General features: G+C 38.7%; 1 long non-coding RNA gene across 1 annotated transcript in view; it reads left to right on the top strand.

Moving 5' to 3' along the window:
- LOC309845648 overlaps positions 1-20,218 on the top strand; it is a 31,651-nt gene that overhangs the window by 511 nt on the left and 10,922 nt on the right. The window contains exon 2 of the long non-coding RNA XR_014301398.1: positions 10,973-11,045. This is a non-coding gene — a long non-coding RNA (uncharacterized lncRNA). The remainder of the gene's footprint in view (positions 1-10,972; positions 11,046-20,218) is intronic.

Genomic DNA, 20,218 nt, shown 5'->3' with positions numbered 1-20,218 from the left:
CTTCCTCAGGGGGTGAGGAGGGGATGTTTGTCAGACTCCTCAGTAGCGACCTAGATACCGCTTGGCAGACAGTAGAAATGCTGCAAGTATGCCCCTCCATGGTAACTCCGCTCGCAAGCACGCCACACCTCATAAATGTATGAAGCATTTATTGACAGATAGTAGGCCTGAAAACACGATTATTCAAGACCTTTCATAAATACTCTAAAATGCACACTGGAAATAAGTAAGGCACACCAGCAGCGAGCCATATACCTAGAAGATATTCTGTTGACACTCTCTTTCCTCCTACAGAATTGTATTATTATTATTATTATTTGCCATTTTTAAAAAGGGAAAAAGAAAAGAGCCTCAAATAGAATCATTCCTCTCCACCCACAATCCCCCTTAGCAAACCAAGACTTAATCACAGTCTGGAACTCCCAGGAATTTGACCTTTTAACAGTCAATCTGAAAATTTCTGATCAGCACTAGTGAGGTAAACTGTATGATAAAAAGCTTGCCTTCCGAGGGTGCCTGGGTGGCTCAGTTGGTTCAGGTCATGATACCAGTGTCCTGGGATAGAGCCCATGTTGGGCTACCTCCTGAGTGCGGAATCCGCTTCTCTCTCTCTGTCTCTCTCCCCCTTCTGCTGCTTATGCTCTCACTCTCTCTCAAGTAAGTAAGTAAAATCTTAGGGGAAACAAAACAAAACAAAACAAACAAACAAACAAACAAACAAAAAACCCCTTGTCTTCCTAGTAGTTAGTAAGTATAAGATCCTACATCAACCAAAACAGTCTATGACTTCATGGCCAGAAAACTCTATCACAGATTTATTGAAGAAACAGAATACCAAAGATTACTATTTTATCTTATTTTTTTTTTTTTTAGATTTTATTTATTTATTTGACAGTGAGAGAGGGAGAGATCACAAGTAGGCAGAGAGGGAGGCAGAGAGAGAGGGGAGGAAGCAGGCTCCCTGCTGAGCAGAGAGCCCGATGCTCGATCCCAGGACCCTGAGATCATGACCTGAGCCGAAGGCAGAGGCTTAATCCACTGAACCACCCAGGCGCCCCTATTTTATCTTATTTTTTAAAAAGATTTTATTTATTTATTTCACAGAGCACAAGCAAGGGGAGCAGCCGGCAGAGGGAGAGGGAGAAACAGGCTCTCCGTGGAGCAGGGACCCTGTTGTAGGGCTCGATCCCAGGACCCTGAGCTCATAACCCAGGCTGAAGGCAGACGCTAAACTAACTGAGCCACCCAGGCACCCCCAAAAGTCATTATTTTACAGTGGAAGCCCACATAAAGGAGTTGACAGCTTTGAAAGCTGACACCTGGTTTCATGTGATAATGAGTATCTTACCACACTGCTGGAGGCTATCAGAGGTCAGAGTGGGAAGTCTTACCTGATGCATTATAACCTGAAGCCCTTGTGATCTTTTGAACTGGCCAGCAGTAGGGTATAGAGGCTACTTTTATAGTTTCCTTATATGCAGTTTCTTTATGTATAATTTTTTTGGCTTTTTCATTTTCTTTTCTAGTTTCCTACAAAAATACAACTTTTTAGTAAATAAGTAAAGCGTTAAAAAAAGAAACCCTCAAAACAACAACAAAAACAACAACAAAAACTTGCTTTTCTATACCATCCACAAAAAAATGCCCTGGCTTGAGACAATCCTTTCCTTTAACTTGCTAATAATTTTCTTGCCCCACCCTACTACCATTTTGTACAACTCCTCAGGGTACTTTTCTACATGCTAGATGGGCGGCTGCCCCATTCATAAATTGTTTAATAAAGCCTATTGGATCTTCAGGTTTATTCAGCTGAATTTTAAAAATTTTGTTTTTTAGCAAAATCTTATTAATCTGTGTTATAGAATTTGCTTTTATCAAGTTGTTTTGACATGTTATCAACCTATGATACAGTAAGTAGACTTCTAAACTTGGTCTGGTATGAGTTTACTACGCTTGCATTTACACAAATGTAATGAGTATACCTCATTCTTTTTTGCATAGGTCAGTCCAAAAATAACATTCTGGGTAGAAATTCTACCTTGTCTTTGCATTTTTGTGTAGTTGGCTGTATTTATCTAATAGCCGCTAAATCATGTAAACAAGGGGGCTCCCTTTGCATGTTAGAAAGTTTAAAGCCAAATTGGCAGTGGACCCATGGCAACTAATATTATATGTATATTTGCATAAACTTTGCCATTGGTCCATTTATATATCTATTTTTAATTTTTCCCTTTTCCCATATGATTTGTGTTATCAGTATGTTTGTGCATCAGTCTATCATCTACCATAACTCTTGAAACATACAAAGGTATAAAGAGTTATAAGTAGCTACTCTTGAAGCTGCCTCTTCTGTCCTTCTGGCCAACCTACTATTCTTGAAGCTTTAGCAACCACCCATATCCTATGTGATTGATTAACTAAACCTTTTCTTTGGGGGGGGGGGTCTATCTAAGATCATGCATGCTTTCCTAGAAAGGAATGAGCCCTTCTGCATGTCTCAAAACAGAAATCAGACCCTCTTGCATATCCCCCCAACCTTAATGCCCTGCAGTAAGGAACCAGACTCCCTTGCACAATCTCTGAGCACAGTGAAAGTATCTGTAGCTGGCACCATTAAGTCTGCACAGTAATCAAGAAATGTTACAGACCACCGCACTCCCTTTACTGATTAACTTCTCAAAACTCCTTTAAAAATCCTTGGGCCAACAGAAGCATCAGAGTTGGCCTTTGGGAAAGAGTCTGCCTTCCTCTAGGTTGCCAGCCTCCTGAATAAAGCTCATATTCATTTCCAGTTAAAACTCATCTCTTGAATATTGGTTTTTTGAGTGACAGGCAAAAAACTTGGGTTTTGGTAGCATACTGGGCATTTAGCAATATGACTCTCATTAAGTCAAGCTTAAGGAGTTCCACAAACTTGGTGGCTTAAAACATCAAAACTTTATTCTCTCATGGTTCTGGAGGCTAGAAGTCTAAAGGCAGTGTCACTGGGCCAAGATCAAAGTATTGACAGGGCCATACTCCCTCCAAATGCTCTAGGTAACAGTCAGTTCTTTGACTCTCCCGACTTTCTGGTGGTTACTGGCATTCATTGACTTTTGACCACATCACTCCAGTCTTCAAGGCCATATCTCTCCACCTCCTCTTCACACCATTTTCTTCTCTATGTGTGTTGGAACTCCTAATGCCTCCCTCTCAGAGAGATACATTTAATTGCATTTAGGGTGCACTTGGATAATTCAGAATAATCTCCCCATCTCAAGGTCAAAATTTAATCTCTTATAGACATTGACTTCCAGGCTTTAGTTTACCCACTTGTACTTCCAAGTTAAGGCTTCTTCTTCATCGTCCTCTTTTTTTAAAAAGATTTATTTATGAGAGAGAGGGAGGGAGCAAGCAGGGTTAGGGGCAGAGGGAGAGGAAGACAAGCAGACTCTCTACTGAGCAGGGAGCCCTGACCTAAGCTGAAGGCAGATGTTTAATCAATTGGGTCATCCAGGCAACCCCCCAGATTAAGGTTTCTTTAGGGATACTTCTTATAATCAGAGATTGCATTATAAATTTCTATTTCTTTAGGGATACTTCTTATAATCAGAGATTGCAGTATAAATTTCTATTTCTAATCCTCAGTCTTTTAAAATTGTGGGCTGCTCAGTGGGGAGCCTGCTTCTCCCTCCTTCTGGTTCTCCCTGCTACTTATGCTCTTTCTCTCTCTGTTAAATAAAGAAAATCCTTAAAAAATAAAATTGTGGGCTATGAATCATTAGTTGGTTGTGAAATCAATTTAGTAGCTTGTGATCAGCCTTAAAAGACAAATAGAAGAATTAAATTTATTTTAAAAAGGGAAAAAAAAAAAAGACAAATAGAATAGGGACTATCAGAGTGCATCACATGTAATGAGGGTAATTATATTTTTAAGTTTTTATTTATTTATTTGAAACACAGAGATCACAAGTAGGCAGAGAAGCGGGCAGAGGGAGAGAGGGGTAAGCAGGAACCGGATGCGGGGCTTGATCCCAGGACCCTGAGATCATGACCTGAGCAGAAGGCAGAGACTTAGCCCACTGAGCCACCCAGGTGCACCAAAGATTTTATTTATTTACTTGAGAGAGAGAAAGAGAGCGAGAACATGAGAGGGGAGAAGGTCAGAGGGAGAAGCTGACTCCCCATGGAGCTGGGAGCCGGATGCGGGACTTGATTCCAGGACTCTGGGATCATGACCTGAGCCGAAGGCAGTCGCTCAAGCCACTGAGCCACCTAGGTGCCCCTTGTAATGGGGATAGTTATTGTTTCATGAAACAATATATATGTATTGGATCATAATGTAAAATATACTTTTTATTCTAGGTGGTGGCAAAATGGAAAGCTTCTGTTGTATACAGTCATTACTCATACTCAATGGCAAATATTCCTTTTTTTTTTTAAACAGTTCTATTTTTTTTAAAAAAGATTTTTATTTTATTTATTTGACAGACGGAGATCACAAGTAGGCAGAGAGGCAGTCAGGAGAGAGGCAAGAAAACAGTCTCCCCGCTGAGCAGAGAGCCCGAAGTGGGGCTCGATCCCAGGACCCTGGCACCATGACCTGAGCTGAAGGCAGAGGCTTTACCCCACTAAGCCACCCAGGTGCCCCAATGGCAAATACTCCTTACCATTAGACACAGCAAGAATTAAAACTCCTATCATCTTCAGGTTCTTACTGTGTGGCCTAGTCCAGGGGCGGGTAGATACTTACTCCTTTTGGTAAATTAATTTACAGATTCCCTGTTTCTGTAAGTACTCATTCCCAGCATTATCTCCTGTCTTCTATTTCTGCATGTACAGTAGTTCTTTTCTCACTTTACACACACACACACACACACACACACACACACACACACACACACACACACAAGTGTATCCCTTACCTAGAGTATAAAACCCTCCAGGATGACAAACAAAGGGTCAATTTAATGTTTTTTGTTTTTTTTTTTGAAGCTTCCTTTAATGACCAGACAAGGCACCATAAACCCTTGTTAGGCTTCCTGTCTTTTCCTGTCTGATGTATATTCCAGGTAAGGGTGAAGTATGATTGTTAGAAATGCGGTAATTGGATATTTGTTGTGATTTTCTGAAATCGAGTGATAGTAAATGTCCTTTAATCATGGGAGTGATAGTAAATGTCCTTTAATCACCATCCTCTGTAGCTAAGAAGTGCATAGTTATTGAGAGAGAGTCTGGTGAAAGCAAAGCCAAGACAGTGTTGAAGAATATCAAACCTGCAATTTTCCCGCACATGTTTAAACATAAGCAATTCTTTTCAGCTATTCTTTTTTTTTTTTAAAGATTTTATTTATTTATTTGACAGAGAGAGATCACAAGTAGGCAGAGAGGCAGGCAGAGAGAGAGAGGAGGAAGCAGGCTCCCCGCTGAGCAGAGAGCCCAATGTGTGACTCTATCCCAGGACCCTGAGATCATGACCTGAGCTGAAGGCAACGGCTTAACCCACTGAGCCATCCAGGCGCCCCCTTTTCAGCTGTTCTTAATGCTTATCTGTAGGACATGTCATTATCTGGAAAGAAAAGCAACGTTGAAGCTGAAGTAATAGAGGTTAGTGACATTGATTATTTCATTGATTACTTTAAATATAGAATGGATTATTTAAGGGACCTTCATTTTTTCACATCACACTGGATAATCTGCAAAAAAGTCATACATAATTTTATTTTAGATTTGGTATGTGTTATTCAATAAAAGCTAAAACGTGCTGTGGGGATGACTGTGGCTGGCTGGCTCAGGATGCAGAGCATGCGACTTGATCTCAGGGTCATGAGTTTAAGCCCCATGTTGGGCCTGGAGCTTATTTAAAAGAAAAAAGAAACAACTACTGTGAAATCACTGATACAGTTTACCAAATATTTACCATTCCTCCCCATTCCAGGCCTAAGGTTGGAATGCATTTCATGGCAATCTTGGGAGTCCATAAAGCCAAATGTCTATTTCTGGCTAGTGAGCTGTGAACAGAAGTGAAGCATCACCTTCACCCATATGAAACTCCTCAGACCTCTTTTCCCTTTGGTGCTGAGGGTCCTTGTTCTGTCAGTCTAGGCCCCTGAGTGGTTATGAGGAGTGGATCCTGCTCCATCAGCCACAGTGTGCACATAGCTTAGGTGAGCAATGAGCTTTTGTTGTTTTAAGTCATACAATGTTGTTGTTTGTTACTGCAACATGACCTGGCCTATCCTATCTGATACACTTATTTTATAAAAGTCTATCATGGAAGTGGTGTAGGGATGGGAGAAAATGGTCAGAAAAAGCCTTGAGACATTTTTGGTACAAAAAGTGCTTTTATTATAGCATGGGGACAGGACTTGTGGGCACGAAGAGCTACCATTTTGCCGTGTGAAGCTAGTGGTTATATGCTTAGTGCTCAAGGAGGAGGGAACATGCAGGGAGTATTAGATCATAAATGTCTTCTTCAAATTTATACTTGTAAAACTACGTTTGCAAGATTCCTTTGGTGCTTAGCATTCAGCTTGATGTTAACTCTCAGTGAGAGGTACAGGCAGTCATGAGGCCCTTTAAGAATATAACAACCAGGGATGCTTGAGTGGCTTAGTTGGTTAACCATCTGCTTTCAGCTCAGGTCATGATCTCAGGGTCCTGAGAATGAGTCCCACATTGGGCTGCTCTCTCAGCAGGGACCTATGCAGGCTACAGGTTAGCCTTCTGGGCTAACAGTGAACATTTTTCTGCTTCTATCCTCATCAGGAGCATATAAATGCTACAATCCTGAAATTTTGTCACTTTTTAACATGTTTAATAGTGTGTCTGTCTCTTATTAACAAAAAATGAAATTATTAACAAAAAATGAAATTATCATATCCAGGCTGCTGGACTGATTAATTTTTAACAGTATATATTTTTATTCTTCATTAAATATATAGGAAAAGATTTTATTTTGATTTCAAAGGAACGGATTATGTAAGAGGACTTCATCTATCTCCATTTCTCAGTCTGTACTTAAAAAAAAAAAAAATTATTTAGTTAGGGGTGCCTGGATGGCACAGTCAGTTAAGCAACCAACTCTTAGTTTTGGCTCAGGTCGTGATTTCAGGGTTGTGAGAACCTCTGCTCTCAGCATGGAGTTTGCTTGGGATTCTTTCTCCTTCTGCCCCTTGCTTTTGCTGTCTCTCTCAAAATAAATAAATAAGGGATGCCTGGGTGGTTCAGTTGGTTAAGCATCTGCCTTTGGCTCAGGTCATGATCCCAGGGTCCTGGGATCTGAGTCCCACCTTGGGCTTCCTGCTTAGCGGGGAACCTGCTTCTCCCTCTGCCTGCTGCTCTCCTTGCTTGTGCTCACTCACTCTCTCTCTCTCTCTCTCTCTCTGACAAATAAATAAATAAATAAGATATTTAATAAATAAACAAATAAATAGGTATTTTAAAAATAAGTTTATTTGGGGGTGCCTGGGTGGCTCAGTGGGTTAAAGCCTCTGCTTTCGGCTCAGGTCATGATCCCAGGGTCCTGGGATCGAGCCCCACATCGGGCTCTCTGCTCAGCAGGGAGCCTGCTTCCTCCTCTTCTCTGTCTGCCTCTCTGCCTACTTGTGATCTCTGTCTGTCAGATAAATAAATAAATCTTAAAAAAAAAAGTTTATTTTACATAATCTCTACATCTAACATGGGGCTCGAACTTATGACCCCAAGATTAAGAGTCACGTGCTTCTTTCCAGGCTATTTCCAGCCTAGCTCTTGACTCAGGCAAAAGACTGTGGGCAGGGTGCCTGACTGGGCTCAGGAACTAACCTGTGACTCTTGAGTTTAAGGTTGTGACTTCAAACCCCACCTTGGATGTGGAGCCTATTTAATTTAAAACCAAAAACAGCCCTGCAGGCAGAGCATCCCATAATGGAACCAAAACGAACCCCTCAAGCAGAAAGAACCGCCCTGAGCCAGCAAGACTCTGCATGACTGACTCCAGCACAAGCATCGCCTTGACCTTTACTGCCCGCCTGCCCATACCCATAAGCCTTTGTCGCACCATATCCTTATATAAACCTACAAGTATTTTCAGCACTTTGGAGACCGTCTTTGAAATGTGTGTCTGCTGTCTTCCTAATGTGGGCCTCTCTGAAATAAATCTCTTTCTTGTTTGACTGCCACTTGTCTTTCTGCCTTTGCATTTTGTCAGCCTTGAGTGGCCAGACATGGTGTGTTTGGGACCCTGGAGCCAGTGCTCTTTTGCACCCCTGTGCCTGGTTACAAATTTGAGCTATTACCGAATTTTTATGTGTGATTCCTATTTAGTTACTTCTAAAGGGTGAAAACCAAAGTTTGGTACATGCCTAGACATACTTATTGAAGGAACGCTGTGTCTTTATCGTACCCTAATTCATAAATAATATTTGTTTATTATGTTTTACTCTTATGGATTAATGAGGAAAACCACATAGTTTTATTCTTATAAAGGTGTATAAATTAACTTTATTTTAACATCATTTTACTCTTGATTGCTTATGATAATTGAGCTTATGAAGATATATTTGGTAGTTTTTCTCAGTTTTTAGAAAATATACATCAGAGGACATATTTTAACACATTTACTTGAATTGAAAATTGCCAGACTTCTCTTTTTTTTAAGATTTTATTTATTTATTTTAGAAAGAGAGTGAGAGAGAGAGCATGAACGGGGTGGAGGGGCAGAGGAAGAGGGATAAGCAGACTCTCTGCTGAACAGGGAACCCAATGTGGGACTCAATCCTGGGACCCTGGGATCATGGCCTGAGCCAAAGGCAGACACTTAACGGACTGAGCCACCCAGGCGTCCCCCACCCCAGACTTTTTCTTAAAGTGAACTTTATTTAGATGATTGGTTTGATAATGAGGATTGACTTCTTTTTTAAAATTTTTATCTTTTTTGGTAGATAGAGAAATCCTTTTTTAAAAATTTTACTTAAAATGAATTAATTACCATACAGTATATTATTTGTTTCAGAGGTAGAGTTTATTAATTCATCAGTTGCATATAACACCCAGTGCTCATTACATCCAGTCCCCTCCTTAATACCCATCACCCAGTTAATGCATTCCCCCACACACCTCCCCTCCAGCAACCCTCTGTTTCCTATAGTTAAGAGTCTCTTATGGTTTGTCTCCCTCTCTGATTTCATCTTATTTTATTTTTCCCTCCCTTCCCCTATGTTCATCTATTCTGTTTCTTAAATTCCTCATAGGATTGAAATTATACAGTCATTGTCTTTCTCTGACTGACTTATTTTGCTTAGCATAAAACCCTCTAGTTCCATCCACGCTGTTGCAAATGGTAAGATATCTTTACTTTTTTTTTTAATCCTTGAGGAATATTCTATTGGATATATATGCTACATCTTCTTTATCCACTCATCTTTGGTGGACATCTGGGCTCTTTCCATACGTTTGCTCTTGTGGGCATGGCTGCTATAAACATTGGGGTGCAGCTGCCCCCTTCGAATCACTATGTTTGTATCCTTTGGAGTAAATATCTAATAGTGCAATTGTTGGGCCATAAGGTAGCTCTATTTTTAACTTTTTGAGGAACCTCCATACTGTTTTCCAGAGTGGTTATACCAGTAGGCATTCCCACCAAGAGTATAAGAGGGTTCCCCTTTCTCCAAAGAGGATTGACTCCTATATTAATGAGATTATGAGGCCAGCAGCAATTTTCTATAAATTGTATAAGTTATATCTATAGCTCCAAGGTTTGGTGAAAACATATAAAGCACATGATAAAGTGTTTCATCAAAAATATTTTATATTAAATTGGGGAGCCTGGATGGCTTAGTTGGTTGAGTATCTGACTCTTGATTTCAGCTTGGGTCTTGATCTCAGGTCATGAGTTCAAGCCCCACACTGGGCTCTGGTCTGGGTATGGAGCTGACTTTAAAAAAATTTATATGAATTTATTTTAACACAATGTTTCCAATGTGCTAATCCTTTAAGAGTTATTTCAGGTAAAGCAAGGTGCTTCTAAATGAAAACAAATAATATATATATTGAGTAAATCTTAGTATTGCCTTTTTGGTATATCTCCCAGACATTGTGAAAGTGAATGATTACATCATAATGTAATAATAATAATAATAATAATAATAATAAGTTTTTTGAACTCAAATTTTAGTTTCTTTTTTGGAATAAGGAGCATTATTTTAGAGTTGCAGAAATTCTGTCTTCCCTGGTATTACTCTGTTTTTTCTCCTGCATTCCCCACTCAGTCATAATATAATAGTATAATTAGACGGAAGGCACGAGGGCACTTTCTTCTCCCATCTATAGTGGAGGGTTTAGTTAGCTGACAGTAATTGTTCCAGGTCAATGGATTCTTTTAAAAATCAGGTTGAAACAACTGTATGTTTTCAGGAAAATCAAGGGTGAAACTAGTCAAGGTATCAGCTGGTACAGATTACAAGTAAATTTTACGATAGACTTCTTTTTTTTAAAGGTTTTATTTTTAAGTAATCTCTACACCCAACATGGAGTTTGAATGCACAACCCCGAGATCAAGAGTCATATGTTCTGCCAACTGAACCAATCAAGTGCCCCATGATAGATTTCTATGTAATTTTTGGCATAGAACACGGAATGAGTTCAAAGAATTGGGTGATATTGCTATAACCTAGCTTTTCCCATTCCCATCTACTTACTAATGTGAGCAAAATTTCTCAGTGCTTACATCCAGGTAACTGATAACGGGAATAGAATTGATGTTGGCTCATCCAAGCAATAAATAATAGTCATACATGGATACATTGAGCAAGTGGGGAAAACTTTATCTGTCAAGAGACATATTAAATTTTATATTTATAAACATTTATCAAAATGTATAATAAAGTTGTTTTGATATTTGTGTACAAAAAATGTATACTGATAATCCAAAGTAAAAATATTTTTAACCTATTGTTTTTTGTTTACAAGGTTTTAAAAAAATTGAAATTTAACTGCAAATATTTTGTTGCAGAGAAATATAATAGAAGATCAAGAAGTGACTTTGAAGCCTAGAAATATATTAAGAAAAGATAAGATTTCATGAGGTGAGTAATGTATCTTCAAGGAGAAAAAGGAATAGTATAAATTTTCCCACTACTAAAGAAGGTCTTATTCATATATTTTTAAAACAAATGATGATTGATGTGAAATTATTATTACATTGGACATTGAAAAAGTGATGTAATGGTTTAAAATTACACTTAAAAGTGCAACATGGTAATACATTACTATACTTTGCTACTCTCTAAATTTATGACATAAACTTCCAGATGCCCAGTGAAACTGTGTGAAGGAGCACATAGTTTTGCAAATTCTTTTGGTTTATGAGCAAAAGTTTGAAGACTATTGGTATTATATTTTACACTATATTTTCTAAGTCTGTTTCCACAAATGCTAACCAGAAAATTAAGGCAATTGCCTGGGATTAATTACTCTTTCCTGATACCTTGTTTGTGTGTGTGTGTGTGTGTGTGTGTGTGAAAAATAATTTCAGGAAAAGAGTTGTTTATCTATCATTTATCTGAATAGTTGTTTCATTTTCATATATATGGAAATATATATTAATTCTAATTTACGTTATGGATACAGGAAAGCAAAATTCCTTTTTGGTGGCACATACTATGCAGCTTCATCCTTCCTTGTTGATTGTGTTACTCCATTCTCATGTTTGTTGTGTGTTGTTTCAAAGAGGTTGATAAATAAAGGTGAAATAAATCTTAGCAATATAAGAAAATTTATTGTCCAGCATTGGTGTAGAGATTACTTTAAAATAAAATTTTTAAATTTTCTTTTTATTGATTTTTATTTTTTAAAAAATATTTTTAAAATTTATTTGATAGAGAAATCACAAGTAGGCAGAGAGGCAGGCAGAGAGAGGAAGGGAAGCAGGCTCCCCACTGAGCAGAGAGCCCGATGCCGGGACCCTGGGATCATGACCTGAGCCGAAGGCAGAGACTTTAACCCACTGAGCCACCTAGGTGCCCCAAATCTTTTTAAAAAAGATTTTGTTTATTTATTTGATAGAGAGAGAGCAAGCAAGGGGAGTGGGAGAGGGAGAAGCAGGGAGCCCCATGTGGGACTCCATCCCAGAACCCTGCAATCGTGGCCTGAGCTAAAGGCAGACACTTAACCTATTGAGCCACCCAGGTGCCCCTTAAAAATAAAATCTTAAAAAAATTATCTCTTTATCAAAATTATTTAAATATATATTCCTTTACATCAACACATTTTAAAATGTCAAATTTATGTGAAAGTGTTTAGGAGCACATAGATATCATATGAGAACATATTATGAAAGGATTTCTACACCCTCCTAGTTCCTTTGTTTTCTGGGCTTGCCCAGCCCTTTATTTCAAGCCTAAAACTATATATTATTCTCTACTCTTTATGTTACAGTTGTTTTGACAGAGAATGTTACAACTTTTGTTCTCAACAGTCCTGAATATTTTAAATAAGTTAAAAAGAGAGTCTATTTTATTTACCCAGATATTTACCACATGTGCTATTTTTCTTCATTACTAAATTTCCAAGTTTCCCTCCTGTATAATTTCCTTTTAGCCTGAAGAACTTATTTTATGACTTCTCTTAGAGCAGGCCTGATGGTAACAAATTCTCTTATTTTTCCTGTATGTGAGAATGTCTTTATTTTACTGTTATTCCTGAAGGATATTCACCTGATGTCGAATCCTGGGTTGACAGTGTGTTTTTTAAGTTTTTTTTTTTTTAAAGATTTTATTTGACAGACAGAGATTACAGGTAGGCAGAGAGGCAGGCAGAGAGAGAGGAGGAAGCAGGCTCTCTGCTGAGCAGAGAGCCCGATGTGGGACTCGATCCCAGGACCCTGAGATCATGACCTGAGCCGAAGGCAGCGGCTTAACCCACTGAGCCACCCAGGCGCCCTTTTTTTAAGTTTTTATTTATTTATTTGAGAGAAAAAGAGAGAGAGAGAGAGATAGAGAACATGAGAGGGGAGAAGTCAGAGGGAGAAGCAGACTCCTCGAGGAGCTGGAAGCCTGATGCGGGACTTGGTTCCAGGACTCTGGGATCATGACCTGAGCTGAAGGCAGTGGCTTAACTAACTGAGGCACCCAGGTGCCTGACAGTTCTTCTTATTCAACTCTTAAAAATGTTTTTCCACTGTCTTCTGGTCTCCATTGTTTCTGACGAACAATGAATAGTCATTCAAGTAATTGTTCATCTATACGTAATGTGTCATTTTTTTTTTCCCCCCGATAGCTGTCAAGATTTAAGAAAAAAACTTTGGAGTTTGGAACTTTGATTTTGACATATCTGTCTTGATTTTCTTTGCATTTTCCCTGTTTGGGGTTCCTTGGGTTTCTTCAGTCTGTACATTTGCATCTTCATAAGACATATCAAGGCGATTATTTCTTCAAAAGATCTTTTCGTACTAATTTATTTCTCTTATCCTTGTAGGAGTCCAGTGACACAAATGTTAGATTATTTGATAATGTTATACTCATTTTTCTTCCTCTCTGTTCTTCACACTGCATGACTTCTTTTTATCTACCTTCAATCTATCTAATCTTTGATTTCACTGATTTCTTTCCTTTGTCCTTGTTTCTATTCTGCTGTCAAATCATCCAATGACTTTTTAATTTCAGATATTTTACTTTTCAGTCCTAAAATTTACATTTGAGTCTATTCTATTATTTCTATTATCTTGTAAGAGCTTTTGTATTTCTGTTCACTTGAAAAGTATTTACCTTTGGGGCATCTGGGTGGCTCATTCAGTTAAGCATCCAATTCTTTTTTTTTTTTTTTAAGATTTTATTTATTCAGGGGCACCTGGGTGGCTCAGTGGGTTAAGCTGCTGCCTTCGGCTCAGGTCATGATCTCAGGGTCCTGGGATCGAGCCCCGCATTGGGAGCGGGGAGCCTGCTTCCCTCTCTCTCTCTCTCTCTCTGCCTACTTGTGATCTTTCTCTGTCAAATAAATAAATAAAATCTTTTTTAAAAAAAGATTTTATTTATTCATTTGATAGACAGAGATCACAAGTAGGCAGAGAAGCAGGCAGAGAGAGAGGAGGAAGCAGGCTCCCCGCTGAGCAGAGAGCCCGATGTGGGGCTCGATCCCAGGACCCTGAGATCATGACCTGAGCCAAAGGCAGAATCCTTAACCCACTGAGCCGCCCAGGCGCCCCTAAGCATCCAATTCTTGACTTTGGTTCATGTCATGATATCTGGGTTCTGAGGTCAAGCCCAGTGTTGGGCTCTGGGCTGGGCATGAAGCCTGCTTAGATTTTCTCTCTCCCTCTGCTATCTCTCTCTTTCTCAAAAAAGTATTTACCTTCATGAAGAAGCAATATAATGGCTACTTAAAGTCTTTAATATTTGCAAGATCTAGGTTATCTTGGGGGTGACATCTCTTGATTTTGTTTTCCCTTGAGAATGGATCAGTTCCCTGGGTTTTTTGTATTCAAAAAATTCATTTTTTGTATCCAAAAAATTCATTTTGTATTCAACTTTGGATTCAGTCAAATATTTAGATATTCAGACTGTGAATTCTGTGTTGCCTTCTATGTCATTTCAATTTTCAAAGTATTTGCAATGCTGCTTTGTGTCAGTTCTAAGCATGTGCAGGTTGGGGGATGAGCCCAGGAAAGGGATTGATTCACACAGAGAATTAGGAATCCCTTTCACTATCTGCTCTCTAAGATTTCCCTCACTCTCTATGGATCCTAAGCTCTCCTTGTGCTCAGGTTCTAAAGAAGGTTTCTTTCAGAATTTTAGCCACTTGCACTGTTAAGCAGTTCTGTATAAGTAGGGGCACCCTTGGGGCCAAGCAGTGAGGAAAAAGAGATAAATGACAAGGATTTCTGCAGTCTTTAGATGACAAGGCCCTTTCCCCCACTTCCTTCATTCAGAAGGATAGGTTATCCTTTGAGGTTCTAGATGCCTGCTCCACCACAACCACTGTAGTTCAGCCTAATAACTGAGACCAGTCTTGGGGCAAGGCTAGAAAAGAAAAGAAAAAAGAAAGAAAAAGAAGATTCTCTCTACACTTTCTGGCTCAGTGCCCCCTTTCCCAGTCCTCAGACAATAAGATAGTGTTTCTCTTAGAGCTTTTTGTTGCCTGTGCCTGCTGCACGGTTCCTTCCTTGGGCCACTCTTGGGTGATAGTTGTGAGATAAAAGAGAAAAACTACAGGGAAAGACCAGTGGTTGCTAGTGGCTGGTGGTGAGGGGAGGGGATTGACTTCAAAGAGGTGCAAGGGAGTTTTTGGCAATAGAATTGTTTTTTGAGTATGTCAGTGGTTACATGACTTTATGTTTGCCTAAAACTCATCATACTCTAACCCTAAAGATGCTAAATTTTACAGTAGCTAAATTATACTTCAATGCTTCTAAGTTATAAAAATAGAGATACTCTTTAATGGCTTTTTGAATTAATGGTTCCTTTACTTTTTCCTTTTTAATGTTTACATTTTACTCAGTAAAAACATTATACAGATATAGCTAAAACTCTGTCTGTCATACTCTTTCACTTTCCCACTTCCCAGAGATAACCAGTGTTCTGAAATTGGGATGTATCATTTCCATGCATACATTTTTATTTTTAGGAACGCATATGTATGTGTAACTATTTTTTAAAGATCATATTTTATTTATTTTTAAACTTACTTATTTTAGAGAAAGAGTGCATGAATTGGGGGAGGGGCAGAGGGAGAGGGAAAGAATCCCAAGCCGACTGCACACAGAGCACAGAGCCTTATGTGGGGCTTGGTCCCATGACCCCGTGATCATGACCTAAGCTAAAACCAAGCATCAGATGCTCAGCTGACTGAGCCATCCAGGCACCCCTAAGATTTTTAAAAATTATTTTTATTAACATTATAATTTATTATTTGCCCCAGAGGTATAAGACTGTGAGTTGTTGGGCTTACACACTTCACAGCACTTACCATATCACTTACCCTCCCCAATGTCCATAACCCAACCACCCTCTCCATACCCCCTCCCCAGCAACCCTCAGTTTGTTTTGTTAGATTAAGAGCTCTTATGGTTTGTCTCCCTCCTGAACCCATCTTATTTCATTTTTTCCTTCCCTACCCCCTAACGCCCCCACTCTGCCTCTCAAATTCCTCATATCAAGGAGATCATATGATAATTGTCTTTCTCTGATTGACTTATTTCACTCGGCATAATACCCTCTAGTTCCATCCACGTCATTGCAAATGGCAAGATTTCATTTCTTTTGATGGCTGCATAGTATTCCATTGTATATATATACCACTTCTTCGTGATCCATTCATCTGTTGATGGACATCTAGGTTTTTTTCCATAGTTTGGCTATTGTGGACGTTGCTGCTATAAACATTTAGGTGCAAGTGCCCCTTCGGATCACTACGTCTGTATCTTTAGGGTAAATACCCAGAAGTGCAATTGCTGGGTCATAGGGTAACTCTATTTTCAACTTTTTGAGGAAACTCCATGCTGTTTTCCAGAGTGGCTACACCAGGTTGCATTCCCACCAACAGTGTAGGAGGGTTCTCCTTTCTCCACATCCTCACCAACATCCGTCATTTCCTGACTTGTTAATTTTAGCCATTCTGACTGGTGTGAGGTGGTTTCTCATTGTGGTTTTGATTTGTATTTCCCTGATGCTGAGTGTTGTGGAGCACTTTTTCATGTGTCTCTTGGCCATCTGGATGTCTTCTTTGCAGAAATATCTGCTCATGTCTTCTGCACATTTCTTGACTGGATTATTTGTTCTTTGGGTTTTGAGTTTGATAAGTTCATTATAGATTTTGGATACTAGCCAAAATAACAAAGAATATTGTTATCTTATCTGATATGTCATTTACAAATATTTTCTGTTATGTTGATTGGCTTTTGGTTTTGATCCTGACAACTTCCCAATAGTTCATTTTTGCCCTAACTTCCCTTGCCTTTGGCGATTTTCTAGGAAGAAGTTGTGTGGCTGAGGTCAGAGAGGTTGCTGCCTGTGTTCTCCTCAAGGATTTTGATGGATTCCTTTCTCACATTGAGGTCTTTCATCCATTTGGAGTCTATTTTTGTGTGTGGTGTAAGGAAATAGTCCAGTTTCATTTTTCTGCATGTGACTGTCCAATTTTTCCAATATCATTTGTTGAAGAGACTGTCTTTTTTCCACTGGACATTCTTTCCTGCTTTGTTGAAGATTAGTTGACCACAGAGTTGAGGGTCTATTTCTGGGCTCTCTATTCTGTTCCATTGATCTGTGTGTCTGTTTTTGTGCCAGTACCATACTGTCTTGATGATGACAGCTTTGTAATAGAGCTTGAAGTCTGGAATTGTGATGCCACCAACTTTGGCTTTCTTTTTCAACATTCCTCTGGCTATTCGGGTCTTTTCTGGTTCCATATAAATTTTAGGATTATTTGTTCCATTTCTTTGAATAAAATGGATGGGATTTTGATAAAGATTGCATTAAACATGTATATTGCTTTAGGTAGCAGAGACATTTTCACAATATTTGTTCTTCCAGTCCATGAACATGGAACATTTTCTTCCATTTCTTTGTGTCTTCCTCAATTTCTTTCATGAGTACTTTATAGTTTTCTGAGTACAGATTCTTTGCCTCTTCGGTTAGGTTTATTCCTGTGTATCTTATGGTTCTGGGTGTAACTGTAAATGGGATTGACTCCTTGATTTCTCTTTCTTCTGTCTTGTTGGTGTATTGAAATGCAACTGATTTCTGTGCCTTGATTTTATATCCTGACACTTTACTGAATTCATGTATAAGTTCTAGCAGTTTTGGAGTAGAGTCTTTTGGTTTTTCCACTTAAAGTATCATATCATCTGCAAAGAGTGAGAGTTTGACTTCTTTGCCAATTCAAATGCCTTAATTTCTTTTTGTTGTCTTATTGCTGAGGCTAGGACTTCTAGTACTATGTTGAATAGCAGTGGTGATAGTGGACATCCCTGCCATGTTCCTGATCTTAGTGGAAAAGCTCTCAGTTTTTCCTCATTGAGAACAATATTAGCTGTGGGTTTTTCATAGATAGATTTGATATTGAGGAATGTACCCTCTGTCCCTACACTTTGAAGAGTTTTGATCAAGAAAGGATGCTGTACTTTGTCAAATGCTTTTTCAGCATCTATTGAGAGTATCATATGGTTCTTGTTCTTTGCTTTATTAAGGTATTGTATCACACTGATTAATTTGCAGATGTTGAACCAACCTTGCAGCCCAGGAATAAATCCTACTTAGTCTTGGTGAATAAGCCTTTTAATGTACTGTTGGATCCTATTGGCTAGTATTTTGGTGAGAATTTTCGCATCTGTCTTTGTCGAGAATATTGGTCTGTAATTCTCTTTTTTGATGGGGTCTTTGTCTGGTTTGGGGATCAAGGTAATGCTGGCCTCATAAAATGAGTTTGGCAGTTTTCCTTTGATTTCTATATTTTGGAACAGTTTCATAAGAATAGGTATTAATTCTTCTTTAAACGTTTGGTAGAATTCCCCTTGGAAGTCATCTGGCCCTGGGCTCTAGTTTGTTGGGAGGTTTTTGATGACTTCTTCAATCTCCTTACTGGTTATGAGTCTGTTCAGGTTTTCTATTTCTTCCTGGTTCAGTTTTGGTAGTTTATATGTCTCTAGGAATGCATCCATTTCTTCCAGATTGTCAAATTTGCTGGTGTATAGTTGCTAATAATATGTTCTTATAATTGTTTGTATTTCTTTGGTATTGGTTGTGATCTCTCCTCTATCATTCATGATTTTGTTAATTTGAGTCCTTTCTCTTTTCTTTTTGATAAGTCTGGCCAGGTTTATCAATCTTATTAATTCTTTCAAAGAACCAGCTCCTAGTTTCATTGATTTCTTCTACTGTTTTTTCAGTTTCTATTTCATTGATTTCTGCTCTAATACTTATTATTTTTCTTCTCCTGCTGGGCTTAGGCTTTCTTTGCTGTTCTTTCTCCAGCTCCTTTAGGTGTAGACATAGGTTGTGTACTTGAGATCATTCTTGTTTCTTGAGAAAGGCTTGTATGGCTATATGTTTTCCTCTCAGGACTGTGGTTGCTGTGTCCCACAGATTTTGAACAGTTGTGTTTTAATTATCATTTGTTTCCATGAATTTTTTCAATTCTTCTTTAATTTCCTGGTTGACCCATTCATTCTTCAGTATGATGCTCTTTAGCCTCCATGTATTTGAGTTCTTTTCAACTTTCCTCTTGTGATTGAGTTTTAGCTTCAGAGCATTGTGGTCTGAAAATATACAGGGAATGATCCCAATCTTTTGACACTTGTTGAGGCCTGATTTGTGACCAGGATGTGATCTATTCTGGAGAGTGTTCTGTGTGCATTAGAGAAGAATGTATATTCTGTTGCTTTGGGATGGAATGTTCTGAAAATATCTGTGATGTCCATCTGGTCCAGTGTGTCATTTAAGGCCTTTATTTCCTTGTTGATCTTTTGCTTGGATGATCTGTCCATTTCAGTGAGGGGAGTGTTCAGTGAGGGTAGTGTCCCCTACTATTTTTGTATTATTGTTGATGCATTTCTTTGATTTTGTTTTTTAATTGCTTAATATAGTTGACTGCTCCCATGTTAGGGGCATGGATATTTAAATCCTCTTGTTGGACTGATCCTTTGAGTACGATATAGTGTCCTTCCTCATCTCTTGTAGTCTTTGGCTTAAAATCTAATTTATCTGATATAAATATTGCCACCTCAGCTTTCTTCTGATGTCCATTATCATGGTAACTGGTTTTCCACCCCCCTCACTTTAAATCTGGGGGTGTCTTTGGGTCTAAATTGAGTTTTTTGTAGGTAGCATATTGATGGGTTTTATTTTTTTTTATCCATTCTGATACCCTGTGTCTTTTGATTGGGGCATTTAGCCCATTTACATTCAGGGTAACTATTGAGAGAGATGAATTTTGTGCCATTGTATTGCCTGTAAGGTGACTATTAATGTATATTGTGTTTGTTCCTTTCTGATCTACTACTTTTAGGCTCTCTCTTTGCTTAGAGGACCCCTTTCAATATTTCCTGTAGGGTTGGTTTGGTGTTTGCCAATTATTTTAAGTTTTATTTGTCCTGGAAGATTTTTATCTCTCCTGCTATTTTCAGTGATAGCCTAGCTGGATATAGTATTCTTGGCTGCATGTTTTTCTCATTTAGTGCTCTGAATATATCATGCCAGTTCTTTCTGGCCTGCCAGGTCTGTGAAGTCTGCTGCCAATCTAATATTTCTACCATTGTATGTTACAG

Source organism: Mustela nivalis, assembly GCF_964662115.1.
Source record: "Mustela nivalis genome assembly, chromosome: 12".
Classification (NCBI taxonomy): domain Eukaryota; kingdom Metazoa; phylum Chordata; class Mammalia; order Carnivora; family Mustelidae; genus Mustela; species Mustela nivalis.
This window is presented reverse-complemented; position numbering and strand designations above follow the sequence as displayed.